The following is a 5,691-nucleotide window of genomic DNA, read 5'->3' as shown; positions in this document are numbered from 1 at the left end:
CATGATTGAGGTAATCTCCAGAGCCCAAGCATCTCACTGTTCTGGTCTACCTGGATGCTGTAGTGATGCTAACAATATAAACTACAAATGATAGTACACCAAGCACGTATGGCATTCCCTCTATGCAAGTAAGACACCCTGTGTCTCCCCACTAATATCCTGACAAATATAATCTCTTTGCTTCCCCCAAAGATGTGATAAAGGCATGGATGAAAACCAGCTTGCTGAGTTCCACCCTCACGAAATGGAATGGATTTTGATTGACAGAGTATAAGTGGGAACGGTAGGACAATAAAAGGGTCCACTCATTTTACACACTTGGTAAGATTAGAAAAGATTTTACCCTCTAATACAGATATATTTCTTGAGTGCTTATTCCATTCATTCATTCCCAAAGTTATTCATTCAACCTACAAAATGTGATGTTCCAGGCACAGTGGTCCCAAGCTAGGACCTGAAATATTATTATGAACTACAACAGACACCTTTGTAGCCATGGGACTAAAGTAATTGATTTGTTTTAAAAAAAAAAAAAAATGATGTGCTTTGAGCCAAAAAAGAACAGTGGTCTCACAAATATTAGCCAACTGAGCTTAAGGAGATCATTTTACCTCTCCAATTCTGTTTTCTAGTCTGTAAAATGGACATAATTATACTTTTTTTGTTTCAAGTTTTTATTTAAATTCTAGTTAACATATAGTGTAATATTGGTTTCAGGAGAATTCAGTGATTCATCACTTACATACAACAACCAGCGCTCATCACAACCAGCGCTCATCACAACCAGCGCTCATCACAACCAGCGCCCTCCTTAATTCCCATCACCCATCTAGCCCATCCCCCACCCACCTCCCTCCATCAACCCTCAGTTTGTTCTCTATAGGTAAGAGTCTGTCTGTTATGACTTGTTTCCCTTTTCTCCCCTTACCCTATGTCCATCTGTTTTGTTTCTTAAGTTCCACATGAGTGAAATGATATGGTATTTGTCTTTCTCTGACTAATCTCACTTAGCATAATACATTCTAGCTCCATCCACGTCTTTGCAAATGTTAAGATTTCTTTCTGATGGCTCACTAATATTCCATAAAAGGGTAAATGGTGATACTTAATCTACTTTTCTTCCAGAGAAAACTACATCAACTGTCATTATGTGTGAACACAGTACAAATGCTTTATGTCAATATTATTTTGAATTTTAAGTAACAGATTGCCTTCAGCAGATCACCTCAATGTAAGGACTATTAATTATATCCACCACTATTCCTGTGTAACAAGAAACCACAAAATCTCAATAGAAAAGAACACGACCATCTATCTTTATTCTCATAAGTCTACAGGTGAGCTAGAGCAGCCCTACTTTACACTACAGGTCTGTGGGTTGACCGGGATGACTCTACGTACCCCTCACTGTACACTGACCAGTGGGTGCCTAGGAAGGCATGTTGTTTTTACAGCAGTGGCAAAATAAACATAAGATAAATATAAGCAGAAACAAGAGAGGCTCAGAACTAATATGCTATCATTTCCACATTCCATTGGTCAATCACGTGGCCAAACCCAGTATCAGTGAGGCAGAGAAATTTATGCCCACAGTGGCAAAGTGAAAAGGGTAAATACTTTCTGAATGATAATCTAGATCATCCCAGCTCTCTTTTTCTTTAAGAATTTTCTGAGAACAATCTTGGGTGGGATATCGGCTTTCAACATGCCATTTCCCTGCACAAGAACCACAATGGCTCTGTAGCACATATTTATTTACTAACCCATTAGCCATTAATAATCTCCTTCTACCCTGACATCTCCATTGTAGAGGCTGAAAGCCCAATACGTCATTTCTCAGCTTCCTTTGCCTCTAGGGGTAGGCATATGAAATGTGGCCCAGTTCTGTTTAATGAAACAAAACCACAAGCCTGACAAAGGCTTTTAGAAAAGATTTTGATCCCTTTAGAAAAAGACAAGTAGGAAAGGAGAGCTGGCAGGTAAACCATTTTCCCCTTTTGCCCCAACATGAATGTAGAAGTGATGTCTACAGCTGTAGCAGCCATCTTAGGACTATGACATAGCAACCATTAGAACAGAAGGCCAGGATGTTCAGGACTTGGTTCCCTGACGGCATCATTAGGCAACTCCTGTAAGTAAAGAAAATATTTTTTGTGAAAGTCACCTCTGTGTTACTTGCAAATAAATGCAACTTATACAGGCCCCCAGTGATCTATTTGTAACATCTAAACTCTTCTGCCTGGTTTTCCATATCTTTACTAACCTGGTCCCCATGTGCCCATCCATCATTTACAAAAATGTTCCCTCAACTCATGTCAGACTGCTCTCCTCACGTGTCTTTGTTCTTGAATTGCCCTCTCCCTGCTCATTTGCCAATCCAATTACAATCTATCCTCCAACACAGAACTCATATCCAACTTCCTCCATGAAGTTCAACCCAAAGTGAACTCTTCCATTTTCTGAAACCCAGTTGAGAGTTGATCTTCCAAAAACCCAGCTTAGTTTTTGTGTTCTCAATGTTGCTTAGATGGCTGCTTCTTAACATTTAAAGAGTGACCATGCTCTCTGGGCTGCAGGGACATGGCTAAACACACCAAGAAAGTTGGAATCATTGGTAAATATGGGACCCGTTATGGTGCCTCCCTCAGGAAAAAGGTGAAAAAGATTGAAATAAGCCAGCACACTAAGTATAGTTGCTCCTTCTGGGCCAAAACCAAGATGAAAAGATGAGCTGTGGGGATCTGGCATTGTGGTTCCTGCCTGGATCTACAACACCATTTCTGCCATCACAGTAAAGTTGGCCATCAGAAGACTGAAGGAATTGAAAGACCAGTAGAAGCTACACCATGTGAAACATTGCTAGCCTATAATAAATCCGTTAATTTATGTAACAACAGTGACAACCAAAGAGTGACCATTTCTTATGGATGGATCTCCATGGTCCCAAATGGTATAGGTCTTAGAACACAGCACAATACATGTTGATTATGATTATACCAACAGGCTGGCTGGTATGTAAGTAATTTTTAATTAGTCCTCTGAAAGTTACAATGTACTTTGCATAGAAAATCCAACCAATCTACTTATGTAAACATGCCAAGAGAAAGGCAACTCCTTAGCCGAAGGCAATATTCATCCATTTGTCCATTCATCCACCAAATAATTATCAGGTACCTATGTCATAGAACAACTTATTTTCATGAACTATCTTAATACATCTCCACCTCCATCTCCTTCTCTACTACTTCCTAGAAAACACACATTTTTCTATGATCCTAAGCTGCAACTCAGACTTCCTCTCTCCTAATTGCTCCATACTGCTTAAGTGATCTACACCCATCCCCCACAGGGCCTGTGTTTTCAGACAGTGATCTCAGGTACATATTAGGAGAAAAGCAATCTGATTGTGCTGACTCACACCAGCTATGCATCACTGACAGCCCCTTTATGGGTCCCATGTGCTCCTGTCTCTTTTATTTATGTATTACCTTTCAATTCAGAAGAATTTCACTCTAGATGCAAGTTGAGAAAGTTCAGACTACTTGTAAGGCATCATACTTCTCCTCTGAACCCAGTGGTAAGTCAAGCATCAATTTATTTATGAACCTAAAAGATCCTTTTAAAAAATGGATTTATTTAGGTATGCTTGACACACAATAACCCACCCATGTTTCAGGCGTATGACTTGATAAATTCTGATGTGTATATACTCATGAAATCATCAAGACAATCAACATTTCCAACACCTTGAAAAGTTTCCTTGTCTTTTTGTATCCACTGACCTGCTGTCACAGTATGTTAGATTGCATTTCTTATTTGACATAAAGGGAATCACACAGTATAGATGGATAAGGATAGATCTTCTTTTGGATTCTTTCCATCAGTACAATCATTTTGATATCCATTCATCATGTTTTTTAAAATATATCAATAGACCATTCCTTTAAATTCCTGAGTAGTAGTATATGGACATAGCATATTTTTCTTATCCATTCACCCGTTGATGGATATTTGGATTTTTACTAGCATTTCCAAGGTATTAGTATCAGAGGCCCTGTTAACAGGTTACAGAGGTGAGAGACACTTAATATCATGTATTTATAACTAGGGAATTACTTATAGCTTGGAAACAATTCTCCATGTATGTCTTCTGGCAGGTCTTCTGAGCAAAAGCACTGACAGCTTTTGTTCCAGAGTATCTCCCCAAGGCTGTTTGTGTATCACAGAGCCAGGACTAGAAGGAGGCAAACATGGCACCTAGGGTTCCAAATTGAGAGAGATACCCACCCCAAAGGTTGTGCAACTGCGGGGCCAGCACCAGAGAGAGCACCTCCTTAAATGTAACACAACATTTAGGTTCCTCACTTGCCTTACTTACCCTAGCCCTGGTCCTACACAGCCAGCAGTCCTGGCAGATAGAGAAAGTGTTTCCCCCCAGAGCAGAAGGCAGGTGTGTTTGCTCTCCAGGATTATAAAGGTACTAGATCCCTCTGGGGCAAAGGATGGGCAAGTTTGCCAACAGTCCCCTTTAAAAGACTGTGTTTCCTGTGTTCAGAGCTCCTACCCTGGGCTATAAATGCACCATGTGTGCAACATTCAGCCAGGCCCACCTATGTGTCACCTCCACAGGACTTCAAGGAACTGGTACAAACATGAAGCTGATGCTGACAATTGTATCATGAGTAATGAAGTCCCTGGTCTCTGGCTGAGGAACTGGCTAGTTCTTTCAGCATCTATGAAACTGTGGCTGGCTCAGTTGTTACTTGCAAGTAGGGAAAAATCTCAGGCCCTTCAGTTTTTGACAACTATTAGCACAGACTGATGCCAAATCCATTATCTTGATACCCAGCTGAGAGCGAACTTTTAGGTAGTGCAGGCACCCGCTGCATGCTGTCGGGTAAAAGGCCTGACAGAAGTCATTCTAACCCCTCTGTATACTCCATTATTGCACTCATTTATTCACTTGGCAAGCATTTATTAAACTCTTACTACATGCCAAACACTGTGCTATAGAAAATAGGATTTTTGCCCTCCTGGATTCACTACCTGGTGGAGACAGCAGACAAACAAACAAAATGGTAATTCATGGAGATGACTGCTGTACCCAAGATGAGAAGTCAGGAAGGCTTCAGAGGAGGTGGTGTGTGAGTTGAGTCTTAAGAGAACAGTAGGCATTCGTTGGGAATGAAGATGGCAGTTGGGTGGAGAGAACAGGCATGTGCAAAGTCATACATATATGAAAGAGAAACTTAAGTTCAGAGAATGATGAGGGAATTACTGTGGCTAAAGAATAGTTTGTGTGTTGAGGGGGAGGCAAAAGAGAGGGAGAGACCACGGGAGGAAGGGTGGGGTACTGGGAGAGAAACTCTAAAGACGTAGATATAGAAGAGAAGGATCTGGGATGCAAAACTAAGGAACCGGGGCTTTAAGTAAAATGGATGCTTCAGAGTTGGCTCTCACCAGTTTTACTTTTTAAGTGGGGGAGCCATGCTATTTCTGGTTATCACATTGAATTATAACCATTTGTATCTACAGAAAATCCCCCCTGCTAGGGTTGAGCTCCTGTGGGACTAAAGGACTCCATCTTGCTCACTTTTGCCTTCCAATTCCACTCTAGTTGCTACTCAAAAAGGAAAAAAATGATACTAACAAGTGAGTTACTCAGCAAAAATTAACTTCTCCTCCCAGATA

At 40.7% G+C, this 5,691-nt stretch overlaps 1 pseudogene; it reads left to right on the top strand.

Moving 5' to 3' along the window:
• The first annotated feature begins 2,580 nt into the window (after positions 1–2,580).
• On the top strand, positions 2,581–2,836 carry LOC118530947 (large ribosomal subunit protein eL43 pseudogene; annotated as a pseudogene).
• Positions 2,837–5,691: the final 2,855 nt, after the last annotated feature.

Source organism: Halichoerus grypus, chromosome X (genome assembly GCF_964656455.1).
Source record: "Halichoerus grypus chromosome X, mHalGry1.hap1.1, whole genome shotgun sequence".
Classification (NCBI taxonomy): Eukaryota; Metazoa; Chordata; class Mammalia; order Carnivora; family Phocidae; genus Halichoerus; species Halichoerus grypus.
This window is presented reverse-complemented; position numbering and strand designations above follow the sequence as displayed.